At 47.1% G+C, this 18,731-nt stretch overlaps 7 non-coding genes across 7 annotated transcripts; all 7 read left to right on the forward strand.

Annotated features, from left to right (window-relative positions):
- Nucleotides 1-5,221: 5,221 nt before the first annotated feature.
- Nucleotides 5,222-5,304, forward strand: trnai-aau (transfer RNA isoleucine (anticodon AAU)). The gene has a single exon. It is a non-coding gene; the product is annotated as a tRNA-Ile (tRNA).
- A 673-nt stretch (nt 5,305-5,977) lies between these two features.
- trnag-ucc (transfer RNA glycine (anticodon UCC)) lies at nt 5,978-6,049 on the forward strand. Its single transcript has one exon. It is a non-coding gene; the product is annotated as a tRNA-Gly (tRNA).
- Nucleotides 6,050-6,425: 376 nt separating this feature from the next.
- trnal-aag (transfer RNA leucine (anticodon AAG)) lies at nt 6,426-6,508 on the forward strand. The gene has a single exon. It is a non-coding gene; the product is annotated as a tRNA-Leu (tRNA).
- Nucleotides 6,509-7,209: 701 nt separating this feature from the next.
- On the forward strand, nt 7,210-7,292 carry trnal-aag (transfer RNA leucine (anticodon AAG)). The gene has a single exon. It is a non-coding gene; the product is annotated as a tRNA-Leu (tRNA).
- A 675-nt stretch (nt 7,293-7,967) lies between these two features.
- On the forward strand, nt 7,968-8,039 carry trnag-ucc (transfer RNA glycine (anticodon UCC)). Its single transcript has one exon. It is a non-coding gene; the product is annotated as a tRNA-Gly (tRNA).
- Nucleotides 8,040-9,198: 1,159 nt separating this feature from the next.
- Nucleotides 9,199-9,281, forward strand: trnal-aag (transfer RNA leucine (anticodon AAG)). The gene has a single exon. It is a non-coding gene; the product is annotated as a tRNA-Leu (tRNA).
- Nucleotides 9,282-12,052: 2,771 nt separating this feature from the next.
- On the forward strand, nt 12,053-12,124 carry trnag-ucc (transfer RNA glycine (anticodon UCC)). Its single transcript has one exon. It is a non-coding gene; the product is annotated as a tRNA-Gly (tRNA).
- Nucleotides 12,125-18,731: the final 6,607 nt, after the last annotated feature.

The following is an 18,731-nucleotide window of genomic DNA, read 5'->3' on the forward strand; positions in this document are numbered from 1 at the left end:
TAAATGGAGTTGAAATCAGCCATGATTGAATGGTGGAGTGGACTCGATGGGCCGAATGGCCTTGCTTCCTCTCCTATGTCTTATGGTCTTATGACTGGATGATATGCTCAGTGAGTCTAGTTGACAAATTAATATTGATCCCAGGACTTCGGGTAAAACTCCTCTTCTCTTGGTGTAAATAGCTTGTCTTGTTGGATTGTCGAGATGACTCAGTTGACCTCTCCCAGAATCCTCTTCTACCGCCTTTACTGTATCAACTTCCTCCTGTTTGGACACTGGAGGGGTTATTCGGATACTTGTCTGTGTAAGCAGCACCAGAAGCAGCTGTGGAGAGAGATTCCAGTCGCCAGTATGCAACTGTCTAGTTGGATCCTTCACGCCGGTCAGATCTTAGACTCTCTATACCTTCGTGTGAGGAACAGCAAGGCGGCAGTTCGGACTTTCTTGATTAGAGAAAACTGATAAAGAAGCAATGAGAATCTCCTTAACCCCCAGCGGCTTGGAGAAGGAAGGCTCTCAGATACAGGACACTGGCTGGGGTTCAAAAATAGTAAAATCCCATCAAGTTTGGAAAGAAATGTCAATGAAGATAGAATTTAAATAGATTTGTGCACGGGGCATATATTTTGTCGCAACGCGTCAGGATGTCCGATCGGTCAAAGGCGCTGCGTTAAGGTCGCAGTCTCCTCTGGAGGCGTGGGTTCGAATCCCACTTCTAACATTAACCTTTCCCCTATGTAATGTTCAACCCCAGGAAGGTCCATTACTTCGATTCCATGGGGAAGTGGTGGCCTCAGGACGTGAGATTCCTGCTTTAGTTGGCAGAACAAGACCCTACAGGCAGATGCCCAGTTCACGATAGATGATCTGGTCAGTGAGTCTGTTTGAGCAATTAATTTTGATCCCAGGGCGCCTGCCAAAATTTCTCTTCCCTTGTTGTAAATAGCCGGTTTGGTTGGATTGTCGAGGTGATTCAGTTGACTTCTCCCAGAATCCTCTTCTGCCGCCTTAACTGGATGTACTTCATCCTGTTTGAACACTGGAGTGGTTATTAGGCTACTTGTCTGTGAAATCATCACCAGAAGCAGCTGTGGAGAGAGATTCCAGTCGCCACGATGCAGCTGTTATATTGGATCCTTCACGCCTCTCAGATCTTAGATTCTCAATACCTTCGCGTGAGGAACAGGTCGGCGGCAGTTCCGTCTTTGTTGATTGGAGCAAACAGATCAGTGCAGCAATGAGAAGCTCCTTAAACCCCAGCGGCTTGGAGAAGGATGGCACCCAGATAGAGGACTCTGGCTGGGGTTCAAAAATAGGAAAAGCACATGAAGTGTGAAAAGAAATTACGATGAATATAGAATTTAAATCGATTTGTGCACGGAGCATCTGTTTTGTCACAAAGCGTTAGGATGGCCGAGCGGTAAGTTTGCAGTCTCCTCTGGAAGCGTGCGTTCGAATTCCCTTCTGACATTAACATTCCTTCCATGAGGTTATGTTCCTCAAACAAAATGTTCAACCCCAGGAAGATCCAATACCTCCGGTTCAATTGGGAAGTGGTGGCCTCAGGACATGAGATGAACTTCCTCCTGTGTGGACACAGAAGAGGTTCTTTGGCGACTTGTCTGTGAAAGCGGCACCAGAAGCAGCTGTGGAGAGAGATTCCAGTCGCCAGGATGCAACTGTCTAATTGGAGCTTTCACGCCGCTCAGATCTTAGACTCTCAATACCTTCGCGTGAGGAACAGGTAGGCGGCAGCTCGGTCTTTGTTGATTGGAGCAAACTGATAAATGCAGCAATGAAAAGCTCCTTAACCCCCCAGCGGCTTGGAGAAAGATCGCACTCAGATGCAGGTCTCTGGCTGGGGTTCAAAAATAGGAAAAGCACATCTTGTTTGAAAGGAAATTACGAAGAAGATAGAATTTAAATCGATTTGTGCACGGAGCATATCTGTTGCCACAGCGCGGCAGGGTGGCCGAACGTTCGAAGGCGCTGCTTTAAGGTCCCAGTCGCAGCATTAAGATCGCAGTCTTCTCTGAGGCCTGTGTTCGACTCCCACTTCTGACATTAACTTTTCTTCCACGAGGTTACATTTCTCCAGCAAAATGTTCAACCACCAAACATCCAATACCTCCAATTCAATGGGGAACCGTTGGCCTCAGGACGTGAGATTCCTGCTTAAATTGGCACAGCAATACCCCACTGGCAAAATCCCAGCTAGTGACCGGATAATCTGTTCAGTGACTCTGGTTGAGGAATTAATATGGATCCCAGGACTCCGGTCAAAATTCCTCTTCACTTGTTGTAAATAGTCTGGCTGGTTGGATTGTCGAGGTGACTCATTTAACCTCTCACATAATCCTCTTCTGCTGCCTTTACTGGATGAACGTCCTCCTGTTTGGACACTGCAGGGGTTCTTTGGCTACTTGTCTGTGAAAGCAGCAAGAGAAGCAGCTGTGGAGAAAGATTCCAGTCGCAAGAATGCAACAGTCTAATTGCATCCTTCACGCCGCTCAGATCTTCGACTCTCAATAATGAGGAACAGGTCGGCGGCAGTTTGGTCTTTGTTGATTGGAGCAAACAGGTCAATGCAGCGTTGAGAAGCTCCATAACCCCCAGCGGCTTGGAGAAGGATGCCAGTCGGATGCAAGACTCTGGCTGTGGTTCAAAAATAGGAAAATCACATCGAGTTTAGAATGAAATGATGATTAAGAAAGATCTCAAATCGATTTGTGCACGGAGGAGGGCTTCTGCCAGAGCGTCTCAGGATGGCCGAGCGATCGTAGACACTGTATTCAGGTGGCAGTTTCCTCTGGAGGCGTGTGTTCGAATCCCACTGCTGACATTTACTTTCCGTCCACGAGGTTAAATTTCTGCAGCAAAATGTTCAACCTCAGGAAGGTCCAATAACTCAGATACATTGGGGAAGCGGTGGCCTCAGGACATGAGATTCCTGCTTCGATTCGCACAAGAAGACCGTACAGATAGAAACCCAATTCATGGCTGGATGATCTGCTCAGTGACTCTGGTTGAGGAATTAACTTTGATCCCAGGACTCCGGGTAAAATTCCTCTCCTCTTGTTGTAAGTAGTTTGGTTGGTTGGATTGTCAAGGTAAACTCAGTTTTTCGAAGAGGTCACAAAGATGATTGATGCAGGTAGGGCAGTGGATGTTATCTATATGGACTTCAGTAAGGCCTTTGACAAGGTCCCTCATGGTAGACCGGCAAAAAAGTTGAAGTCACACGGGATCAGGGGTGAGCTGGCAAGTTAGATCGAGAACTGGTTAGGTCATAGAAGGCAGAGTGCAGCAATGGAAGGGTGATTTCCTAATTGGAGGGCTGTGACTAGTGGTGTTCCGCAGGGATCAGTGCTGGGACCTTTGATGTTCGTAGAAAACATAAATGATTTGGAGGAAAATGTAACTGGTCTGATAAGTAAGTTTGCAGACGACACACAGGTTGGTGGAATTGCGGATAGAGATGAGGACAGTCAGCGGATACCGCAGGATTTAGATCGTTTGGAGACGTGGGTGGAGAGATGGCAGATGGCGTTTAATCCGGACAAATGTGAGGTAATGCATTTTGGAAGGTCTAATGGAGGTAGGGAATATACAATGAATGGTAGAACACTCGAGAGTATTGAAAGTCAGAGAGATCAAGGTGAACAGGTCCACAGGTCATTGAAAGGGACAACACAGGTGGAGAAGGTAGTCAGAAAGGCATACGGCATGCTTGCCTTCATTGGCCGGGGCACTAAGTACAAGAATTGGCACGTCATGTTGCAGCTGTATAGAACCTTAGTTTGGCCACACTTTGAGTAGAGTGTTCAATTCTGGTCGCCACACTACCAGAAGGGTGTGGAGGCTTTATGAAGGGTGCAGAAGAGATTTACCAGGATGATGCCCGGTATGGAGGGCATTAGTTATGAGGAGCGGTTGAATAAACTCGGTTTGTTCTCACTGGAACGACGGAGGTTGACGGGCGAGCTGATAGTGGTCTACAAAATTATGAGGGGCATAGACACAGTGGATAGTCAGAGGCATTTGCCCAGGGTAGGGGTGTTAATTACTGGGCGGCATCGGTTTAAGGTGCGCGGGGCAATGTTTAGAGGAGATGTACGAGGCACGTTTTTTACACAGAGGGTAGTGGGTGCCTGGAACTCGCTGCCGGAGGAGGCGGTGGGACCATGGACGATAGTAACATGGAAGGGGCATTTTGACAAATACAGGAATAGGATGGGAATAGAGGGATACGGAACCAGGAAGTGTAGAAGATTTTAGTTTAGACGGGCAGCATGGTCGGCACGGGCTTGGAGGGCCGAAGGGCCTGTTCCTGTGCTGTACTTTTCTTTGTTCTTTGTTCTTGTTTGAAATGAAATGACAATGACGATAGAATTTAAATCGATTCGTGCACGGAACACACCGTTTGTCACAGCGCGTACCGATGGCCGAGCGGATGAAGGTGCTGCGTTTCGGTCACAGTCTCCTCTGGAGACGTGTGTTCGAATCTCACTTCAGACATTCAACTTTCATCCGCGAGGATCCATTTCTCCAGCGAAGTGTTGAACCCGAGGATAATCCAATACCTCCGATTCAATGGGGAAGCGGTGGCCTCAGGGCGTGAGATTCTTGCTTAAATACGCACAGCAAGACCCCGCAGGCAGAAGCCAAGTTCATGACGGGACGATCTGCTCAGTGACTCTGGTTGAGGAATTAATAATGATCACAGGACTCCTGGTAAATTTCCACTTCCCTTGTTGTAAATAGTCTGGCTGCTTGGATTGGCGCAGGTGAATCCGTTGGCTTCTCCCAGAAAGTTCTTCTGCCGCCTTTACAGCATGAACTTCCTCGTGTTTGGACACTGGAGGCGTTATTCGGCTACTTGTCTGTGAAAGCAGCACCAGATGCAGCTGTGCAGAGAGATTCCAGTCGCCAGAATGCAACTGTCTAATTGGATCCTTTCCGCCGCTCAGATCTTAGACTCTTAATACCTTCGTGTGAGGAACAGGTAGGCGGCAGTACGGACTTTGTTGATTGGAGCAAACTGATCAATGCGGAAATGAGAGCTCCTTAACACACAGCGTGTTGGAGAACGATCGCACTCAGATGCAAGCGTCTGGCTGGCGTTCAAAAATAGTAAAACCACATCTAGTTTGAAATGAAATGAAGATGAAAATTAAATTTAAATCGATTTGCGCATGGACCATATCTTTGGCCACAGTGCGTCAGGATGGCCGAGCGGTCGAAGGCGCTGCGTTAATATCGCAGTCTCCTTTGGAGGTGTGGGTTCGAATCCCACTTCTGACATTAACTTTTCCTCCACGTGGTTACATTTCTCCAGCAAAATTTGCAACGCCAGGAAGATCCAATACCTCCCATTCAATGGGGAAGCGTTGTCCTCCGGGAATGAGATTCCTGCGTATATTCGCACAGCGAGACCCCACAGGCAGATGCCCAGTTCATGACTGGATAATCTGCTCAGTGACTCTGTTTGAGCTATTAATAATGATCCCAGGATTCCGGGTAAATTTCTCTTCTCTTGTTGTAAATAGTCTGGCTGGTTGGATTATTGAGGTGTCTCAGTCGACCTCTCGCAGAATACTTTTCTGCCGCCTTTACTGGATGAACGTCCCTTCAGGACACTGAAGGGTTTTCTGGCTACTTGTTTGTGAAAGCAGTACCAGAAGCAGCTGTGGAGAGAGATTCCAGTCGCAAGGATGCAACTGTATAATTGGATCCTTCACGCCGCTCAGATCTTAGACTCTCAATATCTTCATGTGAGGAACAGGTCGGCGGGAGTTCGGTCTTTGTTGATTGCAGCAAACTGATAAATGCAACGACGCGAAGTTCCTTAACTCCCAGCGGCTTGGAGAAGGACGGCACTCAGATACAGGACTCTGGCTGGTGTTCAAAAATAGGAAAAGCACAACTGATTAGAAATGAAATGACAATGAAGATAGAATTTAAAATTCTTCAGTGAGCGATGGTGGTATAATGGTGAGCATAGCTGCCTTCCAAGCAGTTGACCTGGGTTCGATTCCCAGCCATCGCAGAAAAAACTTACTTCGAAATTTTGGGCAGCAAGGTAGCACAGTTGTTTCACAGCTCCAGGGTTCCAGGTTCGATTCCCAGCTTGGGTCACTGTCTGTGCGGTGTGTGCACGTTCTCCCCATGTCTGCGTGAATTTCACCCCGGGTGCTCCGGTTTCCTCCCACGGCATAAAGACGAGCTGGCTCGGGGAATTGGTCATGCGTAATTGCCCTTCGTGTCCAAAAAGGTCGGAAGGATTATTGAGTTGCGGGGTGAGGGTGATAGGATGGAATTGAGGTCTTAAGTGGATCGGTGCAGACTCGATGGGCCGAATGGACTCCTTCTGCACTGTATGTTCTATGTCTATTTGTGCATGAGCATAACAGTTTCTGCAGCTCGTCAGGGTGGCCGAGCGGTCGAAGGCGCGGCGTTAAGGACGCAGTCTCCTCTGGAGGCGTGGGTTAGAATCCTACTTCTGACATTGCCTTTTTTTTTACGAGGTTACATTTCTCCAAAAATTGTTGAACCCCAGGAAGATCTCATACCTCCCATTCAATGGGGAAGCGGTGGCCTCGGGACGCGAGATTCGTACTTGAATTCGCACAGCAAGACCCCACAGTCAGAAGCCCAGTTCATGACTGGATGATCTGCTCAGTGACTCTGGTTGAGGATTTAATACTGATGCCAGGACTCCGGGTAAATTTCCACTTCCATTGTTGTAAATAGTCTGGCTGGTTGGATTGTCGGACGTGAATCAGCTGGCTTCTTCCAGAAAGTTCTTCTGCCGCCTTTACAGCATGAACATCCTCGTGTTTGGCACTGGAGGCGTTATTCGGCTACTTGTCTGTGAAAGCAGCACCAGATGCAGCTGTGCAGAGAGATTCCAGTCGCCAGGATGCAACTGTCTCATTGGATCCTTCCCGCCACTCAGATCTTAGACTCTTAATACCTTCGTGGAAGGAACAGTTAGACGGCAGTACGGACTTTGTTGATTGGAGCAAACTGATCGATGCAGAAAAGAGAGCTCCTTAACACACAGCGCGTTGGAGAACGATCGCACTCAGATGCAAGAGTGTGGCTGGCGTTCAAAAATAGTAAAACCACATCTCGTTTGAAATGAAATGAAGATGAAAATTAAATTAAAATCGATTTGTGCATGGAGCATATCTTTGGCCACAGTGCGTCAGGATGGCCGAGCGGTCGAAGGCGCTGCGTTAAGGTCGCAGTCTCCTCTGGAGGCGTGGGTTCGAATCCCACTTCTGACATTCCCTTTTCCTCCACGTGGTTACGTTTCTCCAGCAAAATTTGCAACACCAGGACGATCCAATACCTCCCATTCAATGGGTAAGCGGTGGCCTCCTAGAATGAGATTCCTGCTGATATTCGCACAGCAAGACCCCACAGGCAGAAGCCCCGTTCATCACTGGATAATCTGCTCATGACTCTATTTGAGGAATTAATAATGATCCCAGGATTCCGGGTAAATGTCTCGTCCCTTGTTGTAAATAGTCTGGCTGGTTGGATTGTCGAGGTGTCTCAGTCGACATCTCCCAGAAAACTCTTCTGCCGCCTTTACTGGATGAATGTCCTCCTGTTTGGACACTGAAGGGTTTTCTGGCTACTTGTTTGTGAAAGCAGCACCAGAAGCAGCTGTGGAGAGAGATTCCAGTCGCAAGGATGCAACTGTATAATTGGATCCTTCACGCCGCTCAGATCTTAGACTCTCAATCTCTTCATGTGAGGAACAGGTCGGCGGGAGTTCGGTCTTTGTTGATTGCAGCAAACTGATCAATGCAACGACGCGAAGCTCCTTAGCCCCCAGCGGCTTGGAGAAGGACGGCACTCAGATACAGGACTCTGGCTGGTGTTCAAAAATAGGAAAAGCACAACTGATTAGAAACGAAATGACAATGAAGATATAATTTAAAGTTCTTCATTTAGCGATGGTGGCATAATGGTGAGCATAGCTGCCTTCCAAGCAGTTGACCTGGGTTCGATTCCCAGCCATCGCAGAAAAACCATATTTCGAAATTTTGGGCAGCAAGGTAGCACAGTTGTTTCACACCTCCAGGGTTCCAGGTTCGATTCCCGGCTTGGGTCACTGTCTGTGCGGAGTCTGCACGTTCTCCCCATGCCTGCGTGAATTTCACCCCGGGAGCTCCGGTTTCCTCCCACGGCATAAAGACGAGCTGGCAAAGGGAATTGGTCATGCGTAATTGCCCTTCGTGTCCAAAAAGGTAGGAAGGATTATTGGGTTGCGGGGTGAGGGTGATAGGATGGAATTGAGGTCTTAAGTGGATCGGTGCAGACTCGATGGGCCGAATGGATTCCTTCTGCACTGTTTGTTCTATGTCTATTTGTGCACCGAGCATAACAGTTTCTGCAGCTCGTCAGGGTGGCCGAGCGGTCGAAGGCGCGGCGTTAAGGACGCAGTCTCCTGTGGAGGCGTGGGTTAGAAACCTACTTCTGACATTGCCTTTTTTCCACGAGGTTACATTACTCAAAAATTGTTCAACCCCAGGAAGATCTCATACCTCCCATTCAATGGGGAAGCGGTGGCCTCGGGACGCGAGATTCGTACTTAAATTCGCACAGCAAGACCCCACAGTCAGAAGCCCAGTTCATGACTGGATGATCTGCTCAGTGACTCTGGTTGAGGAATTAATACTGATCCCAGGACTCCGGGTAAATTTCCACTTCCATTGTTGTAAATAGTCTGGCTGGTTGGATTGTCGGACGTGAATCAGCTGGCTTCTTCCAGAAAGTTCTTCTGCCGCCTTTACAGCATGAACATCCTCGTGTTTGGCACTGGAGGCGTTATTCGGCTACTTGTCTGTGAAAGCAGCACCAGATGCAGCTGTGCAGAGAGATTCCAGTCGCCAGGATGCAACTGTCTCATTGGATCCTTCCCGCCACCCAGATCCTGGACTCTTAATACCTTCGTGTAAGGAACAGTTAGACGGCAGTACGGACTTTGTTGATTGGAGCAAACTGATCAATGCAGAAATGAGAGCTCCTTAACACACGGCGTGTTGGAGAACCATCGCACTCAGATGCAAGAGTCTGGCTGGCGTTCAAAAATAGTAAAACCACATCTAGTTTGAAATGAAATGAAGATGAAAATTAAATTTAAGTCGATTTGCGCATGGAGCATATCTTTGGCCACAGTGCGTCAGGATGGCCGAGCGGTCGAAGGCGCTGCGTTAAGGTCGCAGTCTCCTCTGGAGGCGTGGGTTCGAAACCCACTTCTGACATTCCCTTTTCCTCCACGTGGTTACCTTTCTCCAGCAAAATTTGCAACACCAGGACGATCCAATACCTCCCATTCAATGGGTAAGCGGTGGCCTCCTGGAATGAGATTCCAGCGTATATTCGCACAGCGAGACCCCACAGGCAGATGCCCAGTTCATGACTGGATTATCTGCTCAGTGACTCTGTTTGAGCTATTAATAATGATCCCAGGATTCCGGGTAAATTTCTCTTCTTTTGTTGTAAATAGTCTGGCTGGTTGGATTATTGAGGTGTCTCAGTTGACCTCTCGCAGAATACTTTTCTGCCGCCTTTACTGGATGAACGTCCTCCTGTTTGGACACTGAAGGGTTTTCTGGCTACTTGTTTGTGAAAGCAGCACCAGAAGCAGCTGTGGAGAGAGATTCCAGTCGCAAGGATGCAACTGTATAATTGGATCCTTCACGCCGCTCAGATCTTAGACTCTCAATACCTTCGTGTGAGGAACAGGTCGGCGGGAGTTCGGTCTTTGTTAATTGCAGCAAACTGATCAATGCAGCAATGCGAAGCTCCTTAACCCCCAGCGGCTTGGAGAAGGACGGCACTCAGATACAGGACTCTGGCTGGTGTTCAAAAATAGGAAAAGCACAACTGATTAAAAATGAAATGACAATGAAGATCGAATTTAACGTCCTTAGGTGAGCGATGGTGGTCTAGTGGTGAGCATAGCTGCCTTCCAAGCAGTTGATCTAGGTTCGATTCCCGGCCGTCGCAGAAAAAACTTATTTCGAAAATTTGGGCAGCAAGGTAGCACAGTTGTTTCACAGCTCCAGGGTTCCAGGTTCGATTCCCGGCTTGGGTCACTGTCTGTGCGGAGTCTGCACGTTCTCCCCATGTCTGCGTGAATTTCACCCCGGGTGCTCCGGTTTCCTCCCACAGCATAAAGACGAGCTGGCTAGGGGAATTGGTCATGCGTAATTGCCCTTAGTGTCCAAAAAGGTAGGAAGGATTATTGGGTTGCGGGGTCAGGGTGAAAGGATGGAATTGAGGTCTTAAGTGGATCGGTGCAGACTCGATGGGCTGAATATGTCTATTTGTGCACCGAGCATAATAGTTTCTGCAGCTCGTCAGGGTGGCCGAGCGGTCGAAGGCGCGGCGTTCAGGACGCAGTCTCCTCTGGAGGCGTGGGTTAGAATCCTATTTCTGACATTGCCTTTTTTTCCACGAAGTTACGTTCCTCCAAAAATTGTTCAACCCCAGTAAGATCTCATACCTCCCATTCAATGGGGAAGCGGTGGCCTCGGGACGCGAGATTCGTACTTGAATTCGCACAGCAAGACCCCACAGTCAGAAGCCCAGTTCATGACTGGATGATCTGCTCAGTGACTCTGGTTGAGGAATTAATACTGATCCCAGGACTCCGGGTAAATTTCCACTTCCATTGTTGTAAATAGTCTGGCTGGTTGGATTGTCGGACGTGAATCAGTTGGCTTCTTCCAGAAAGTTCTTCTGCCGCCTTTACAGCATGAGCGACCTCCTGTTTTGACACTGAAGGGTTCTCTGGCTGGTGTTCAAAAATAGGAAAAGCACAACTGATTAGAAATAAAATGAGAATGAAGATATAATTTAAAGCGGGTCTGTGAGCGATGGTGGTACAGTAGTGAGCATAGTTGCCTTCCAAGCAGTTGACCCGTGTTCGATTCTCGGCCATCGCAGAAGAAATTTATTTCGAAATTTTGGGTAAGCGGTGGCCTCCGGGAATGAGATTCCTGCTTACATTCGCACAAGACCCCACAGACAGAAGCCCAGTTCATCACTGGATAATTTGCTCCTGACTCTATTTGAGGAATTAATAATGATCCCAGGATTCCGGGTAAATGTCTCGTCTCTTGTTGTAAATAGTCTGGCTGGTTGGATTGTCGAGGTGTCTCAGTCGACATCTCCCAGAAAACTCATCTGCCGCCTTTACTGGATGAATGTCCTCCTGCTTGGACCCTGAAGGGTTTTCTGGTTACTTGTTTGTGAAAGCAGCACCAGAAGCAGCTGTGGAGAGAGATTCCAGTCGCAAGGATGCAACTGTATAATTGGATCCTTCACGCCGCTCAGATCTTAGACTCTCAATATCTTCATGTGAGGAACAGGTCGGCGGGAGTTCGGTCTTTGTTGATTGTAGCAAACTGATCAATGCAACAATGCGAAGCTCCTTAACCCCCAGCGGCTTGGAGAAGGACGGCACTTAGATACAGGACTCTGGCTGGTGTTCAAAAATAGGAAAAGCACGTCAGGCTGGCCGAGCGGTCGAAGGCGCTGCGTTAAGGTCGCAGTCTTCTCTGTAGGCGTGGGTTCGAATCCTACTTCGGACATTGCCTTTTTTTCCACGAGGTTACATTTCTCCAACAAATGTTCAACCCCAGGAAGATCTAATACCTCCCATTCAAGGGGGAAGCGGTGCCCTCGGGACGTGAGATTGGCACTTAAATTCGCACAGCAAGACCCCACAGTCAGAAGCCCAGTTCATGACGGGATGATCTGCTCAGTGACTCTGGTTGAGGAATTAATACTGATCCCAGGACTCCGGTTAAATTTCCACTTCCCTTGTTGTAAATAGTCTGGCTGGTTGGATTGTCGGACGTGAATCAGTTGGCTTCTTCCAGAAAGTTCTTCTGCCGCCTTTACAGCATGAGCGACCTCTTGTTTTGACACTGAAGGGTTCTCTGGCTGGTGTTCAAAAATAGGAAAAGCACAACTGATTAGAAATAAAATGAGAATGAAGATATAATTTAAAGCGGGTCTGTGAGCGATGGTGGTACAGTGGTGAGCATAGTTGCCTTCCAAGCAGTTGACCCGTGTTCGATTCTCGGCCATCGCAGAAGAAATTTATTTCGAAATTTTGGGTAAGCGGTGGCCTCCGGGAATGAGATTCCTGCTTACATTCGCACAGCAAGACCTCACAGGGAGAAGCCCAGTTCATAACTGGATAATATAAGAACTAGGAGCAGGAGTAGGCCATCTGGCCCCTCGAGCCTGCTCCACCATTCAATGAGATCATGGCTGATCTTTTGTGGACTCAGCTCCACTTTCCGGCCCGAACACCATAACCCTTAATCCCTTTATTCTTCAAAATACTACCTATCCTTATCTTAAAAACATTTAATTAAGAAGCCTCTACTGCTTCACTGGGCAAGGAATTCCATAGATTCACAACGCTTTGGGTGAAGAAGTTCCTTCTAAACTCAGTCCTAAATCTACTTCCCCTTATTTTGAGGCTATGCCCCCAGGTTCTGTTTTCACCCGCCAGTGGAAACAACCTGCCCGCATCTATCCTTTCTATTCCCTTCATAATCTCATATGTTTCTATAAGATCCCCCCCTCATCCTTCTAAATTCCAATGAGTACGGTCCCAGTCTACTCAACCTCTCCTCGTAATCCAACCCCTTCAGCTCTGGGATTAACCTAGTGAATCTCCTCTGCACACCCTCCAGTGCCAGTACGTCCTTTCTCATGTAAGGAGACCAAAACTGAACACAATACTCTAGGTGTGGCCTAACTAACACCTTATACAATTGCAGCAGAACCTCCCCAGTCTTAAACTCCATCCCTCTAGCAATGAAGGACAAAAAACCAACTTTTTGAGACTCATGCACTAGAACACCCAGGTCTCTCTGCACAGCAGCATGTTTTAATATTTTATCATTTAAATAATAACCTCTTTTGCTGTTATTCCTACCAAAATGGATAACCTCACATTTGTCAACATTGTATTCCATCTGCCAGACCCTAGCCCATTCACTTAGCCTATCCAAATCCCTCTGCAGACTTCCAATATCCTCTGCACTTTTTGCTTTACCACTTATCTTAGTGTCGTATGCAAACTTGGACACATTGCCCTTGGTCCCCAACTCCAAATCATCGACGTAAATTGTGAACAGTTGTGGGCCCAACACTGATCACTGAGGGACACCACTAGCTACTGATTGCCAACCAGAGAAACACCCATTAATCCCCACTCTTTGCTTTCTATTAATTAACCAATCCTCTATCCATGCTACTACTTTCCCCTTAATGCCATGCATCTTTATCTGATGCAACAACCTTTTGTGTGGCACCTTGTCAAAGGCTTTCTGGAAATCCAGATATACCAGATATACCACATCCATTGGCTCCCCGTTATCTACCGCACTGTTAATGTCCTCAAAATATTCCACTAAATTAGTTAGGCGCGACCTGCCCTTTATGAACCCTGTCCAGTGGGACAATTTCCATCCAGATGCCTCGCTATTTCTTCCTTGATGATAGATACCAGCATCTTCCCTACTACCGAAGTTAAGCTCACTGGCCTATAATTACCCGCTTTCTGTCTCCCTCCTTTTTTAAACAGTGGTGTCACGTTTGCTAATTTCCAATCCGCCGGGACGGCCCCAGATAATTTTGGTAAATTATCACTAGTGCATTTGCAATTTCCCTAGCCATCCCTTTTCGCACTCTGGGATGCATTCCATCAGGTCCAGGAGACTTGTCTACCTTTAGCCCCATGAGCTTGCCCATCACTACCTCCTTGGTGATAACAATCCTCTCAAGTCCTCACCTGTCATAGCCTCATTTCCATCAGTCACTGGCATGTTATTTGTGTCTTCCACTGTGAAGACCGACCCAAAAAACCTGTTCAGTTCCTCAGCCATTTCCTCATCTCCCATTACTAAATCTCCCTTCTCATCCTCTAAAGGGCAAATATTTACCTTAGCCACTCTTTTTTGTTTTATGTATTTGTAGAAACCTTTACTATCTGTTTTTATATTCTGAGCAAGTTTACTCTCATAATCTATCTTACTCTTCTTTATAGCTTTTTTAGTAGCTTTCAGTTGCCCCCTAAAGATTTCCCAGTCCTCTAGTCTCCCACTGATCTTTGCTACTTTGTATGTTTTATCCTTCAATTTGATACTCTCCCTTATTTCCTTAGATATCGACGGTCGATTTTCCCTCTTTTTACCGCCCTTCCTTTTTGTTGGTATCTACCTTTGCTGAGCACTGTGAAAAATCACTTGGAAGGTTCTCCACTGTTTCTCAACTGTTTCACAATAAAATATTTGCTCCCAGTCTACCTTAGCTAGTTCTTCTCTCATCCCATTGTAATCTCCTTTGTTTAAGCGCAAAACACTAGTGCTTGATTTTACCTTCTCACCCTCCATCTGTATTTTAAATTCCATCATATTGTGATCGCTCCTTCCGAGAGGTTCCCTAACTATGAGATCCTGAATCAATCCTGTCTCATTACACAGGACCAGATCTAGGACCGCTTGTTCCCTCGTAGGTTCCACCTAGGAAACTATCGCGGATACATTCTATAAACTCCTCCTCAAGGCTGCCTTGACTGACCTGGTTAAACCAATCAACATGTAGATTAAAATCCCCCATGATAACTGCTGTACCATTTCTACATGCATCTGTTATTTCATTGTTTATTGCCTGCCCCACCATAATGTTACTATTTGGTGGCCTATAGATTCCTCCTATCAGTGACTTTTTCGCCTTACTATTCCTGATTTCCACCCAAATGTATTCAACCTTATCCTCCATAGCACCGGTGTCACCCCTTACTGTTGCCCGGATGTCATCCTTAAATAACAGAGCTACACTACCTCCCTTACCATCCACTCTGTCCTTCCGAAAGGTTTGATACCCTCGGATATTTAACTCCCAGTCGTGACCATCCTTTAACCATGTTTCAGTAATGGCCACTAAATCATAGTCATTCACGACGATTTGCGCCATCAACTCATTTACCTTATTCTGAATAATACGAGCATTCAGGTAAAGTACACTTATGTTGGCTTTTTTACCTCTGTTCTGAATCTTAACACCTCGATCAGTAACCTCTCCTAAGTTATATTTCCTCTTAACCTTTCTCCTAATTTTCCTTGTCATCGAACCCATATCTTCCTGTAACAGCCTGCCGCGTCGCTTAACATTAATGTTTTCACTTCCCGTTTTATTTCTTTTAGTATTCGTGGTCCTATTCACTGAGCTCCCCTCAGTCACTGTACCTTGTACTGTCGCCCTTTTTGATTTTTGACTATGGATTCTCTGCCTTACACTTTCCCCATTACTGCCTTTTATTTCTGTCCCTGTTTTACAACCTTCCAACTTCCTGCATCGGTTCCCATCCCCCTGCCACATTAGTTTAAACTCTCCCCAACAGCTCTAGCAAACACCCCCCCCCCCTCCCCCCCTAGGGCATCAGTTCCAGTCCTGCCCAGGTGCAGACCGTCCGGTTTGTACTGGTCCCACCTACCCCAGAACCGGTTCCAATGTCCCAGGAATTTGAATCCCTCCCTCTTGCACCATCTCTCGAGCCACGTATTCATCCTCTCTATCCTGACACTCCTACTCTGACTAGCTCGTGGCACTGGTAGCAATCCTGAGATTACTACCTTTGAGGTCCTACTTTTTAGTTTTCCTCCTAGCTCCCTAAATTCAGCTTGTAGGACCTTGTCCCGTTTTTTACCTATATCGTTGGTGCATATGTGCACCACGACAGCTGGCTGTTCACCCTCCCCCCCCCCCCTCCCCCCCAGAATGTCCTGCAGCCGCTCCGAGACATCCTTGACCCTTGCACCAGGGAGGCAACATACCATCCTGGAGTCTCGATTGCGTCCGCAGAACCGCCTGTCTATTCCCCTTACAATTGAGTCCCCTATCACTATAGCCCTGCCATTCTTCTTCCTGCCCAGCTGCGCAGCAGAGCCAGCCACGGTGCCATGAACCTGGCTGCTGCTCCCTTCCCCTGGTGAGCCATTTTCCTCAACAGTCTCCAAAGCGGTATATCTGTTTTGCAGGGAGATGACCGCAGAGGACACCTGCACTGCCTTCCTACTCTTGCTCTGTCTTTGGGTCACCCATTTACTATCTCCCTCAGTACCTTCCACCTGCTACTTGTTTCTAGCTTGAAATTAAATGACGACGAAGATAGAATTTTAATCGATTTGTGCACGCAGCATATCTTTTGCGACAGCGCGTCAGGATGGTCGAGCGTTCGAAGTCACTGCGTTCAGGTCACACTCTCCTCTGGAGGCATGGGTCCGAATCCCACTGCTGATATTACCTTTTCCTCCACAAGGTTACATTTCTCCAGCAAAATGTTCACCCCAGGAAGATCCAATGCCTCCCATTCACCGGGGAAGAGGCGGCCTCAGGACGTGAGAATCCTGCTTAAATTGGCACAGCAAAACCCAACAGGAAAAGATCAGTTACTGACTGGATAATCAGATCTGTGACTCTGGCACTCAGATACAGGGTTCAAAAATAGTAAAAGCACATCAAGTTTGAAATGAAATGACGATGAATATAGAATTTAAATCGCTTTGTGCATTCCACTGAAACAATTTACCATTTCCTCCGAAGCAAAGCTTATTTTATCAAGTCAATGTGCTTCTTAATTCCTGTTAAATTTTGTTTCCTTGCTGATGTAAAATCAAAAGAAAGACTTTTTGTCCCTTGGTTTTATATCGGGATCACTGGGTCAATTTGGTTCTTTCTGGTTTGGTGGCGTCCACTGCGAACAGAACAATAGACATAAGTGAGCAGTCTTTACAAATAGAAGAGTCGAGCACAAGGGCAATGCCGCTATGCAGATTCTTCATAAAATCCTGAAAGAGAAATAGAAAATGTTGGATAACTCGACTGGTATGGCAACATCTGTGGAGAGAGAAAGACAGTTACAGTTCCGAATCCAGTACGACACTCCCTCCCATTCTCTGTTTCCATCTCCATAGCTGCTGCCAGGCCTGTTAAGGATTTCCAGCATTTTCTGTTTTTATCACGGGATTACACGCCAGCTCTAGGCGGCTGTCATGGGCACGGTGGGCGGAATGGACTCATCCTGATCTGTAACCATTTTTTGATTCTCTAAACAAGAGTTAGCAACGGGAAGTATCCAATTGGAGAGTTGCACCCTGGCGTATGTAATCTCCCTCCACAGCTGCTACCGGTGCTACTTTCACAGACATGTAGCCGAAGAACACCTCCAGTGGACAAAACAGAAGGAAATTCATCCAGTGGAGGCGACAGAGAAGGATTGTGGAAGAGGTCAACTGAGTCACCTCGACTGCACTGTGGACAGCCGAAGAACTGGTGTCAAGGAGCGGTTAAGCTCCAAACATGACCTTCGCCCCTCCCTTCTTTTCCTCCAAACTGCTCCCGAGTTCAGTCAATGAGACCATATCGATCGCACAGATGTTATAAAGTCCTTGCAGGGCTCGGCGGGGGTTTGAACCCGGGACTAATCGCATTTTGCCGATCAGAAGACCTTAAGCGAGAATCATACCCCTAGATCAACGAACAAGCCGGAGATCAGTATTCCGCTGAAACCATCTTACCATTACCTCCCAAGCAAAGCTTATTTTATCAACTCAACGGACTTCTTAATTCCTGTTGAATTTGGTTTGGTTGTTAAAGTAAAATCAAAAGGAACTCCCTTTTGCCCTTGCTTTCCTTATCGGGATTATTGGGTAAATTTGTTTTTTTCTGGTTTGTTGGCCTCCACAGGGAACAGAACAATAGACAGAAGGGACAAGTCTTTGTAAATAGAAGCGCCGGGCACAAGGGCAATGCCGCTATGGAGATTCTCCATAAAATCCTGAAAGACAAATAGAAATTGCTGGACAAATCGTCTGGTATGGTAACATCTGTGGAGAGAGGAAGAGAGTTACCATTCCGAATTCAGAATGACCCTGCTTCCCATTCTCTGTTTCGCTCAACACAGCTGCTGCCAGGCATGTTGGGATTTTCCAGCATTTTTTGTTTGTATCACGGTACTATACGCCAGCTCTAGGCGATTGTCATGGACACGTTGGGCGGAATGGACTCACCCTGATCTGTTACCATTTAATGATTCTCTAAACGAGTGTGAGCAACGTGAAGTATCCAATTGGAGAGTTGCATCCTGGCGATTGGAATCTCTCTCCCCCGCTGTTTACGGTGCAGCCTTCACAGATACTTAGCAGAAGAATCCCTCCAGTGGACAAACAGGAGGAAATTCATCCAGTGGAGACGGTAGAGGAGAGTTCTGGGAGTGGTCAACTGTGTCACCTCGACTGCACTGTGGGCAGCCAAAGAACTGGTGTCAAAGAGCGGTTAAGCCCCAAACATGACCCTCGCTCCCACCCTCCTTTTTCTCCAAACTGCTCCCTCGTTCAGTCAATGGCACCATATCGATCGCACAGATATTAAAAAGTGTTTTGCAAGGCTCGTCCAGGATTTGAACACGTGACCTCTAGCATTTTATTGCAGCAGAAGACCCCAAGCGAGAATCATACCCCTAGACCAACGAACCATGTGTGCTCAACGTACCGCTGAAACCAGCTTACCATTACGTCCCAAGCAAAGTTTATTTGAGCAACTCAATGGACTTCTTCATTCCCGCTGAATTTGGTTTGGTTGTGAAAGTAAAATCAAAAGAAAGTCTTCTTTGTCCCTTGCTT

This window comes from Scyliorhinus torazame, chromosome 24 (assembly GCF_047496885.1).
Source record: "Scyliorhinus torazame isolate Kashiwa2021f chromosome 24, sScyTor2.1, whole genome shotgun sequence".
In the NCBI taxonomy this organism is placed as follows: Eukaryota; Metazoa; Chordata; class Chondrichthyes; order Carcharhiniformes; family Scyliorhinidae; genus Scyliorhinus; species Scyliorhinus torazame.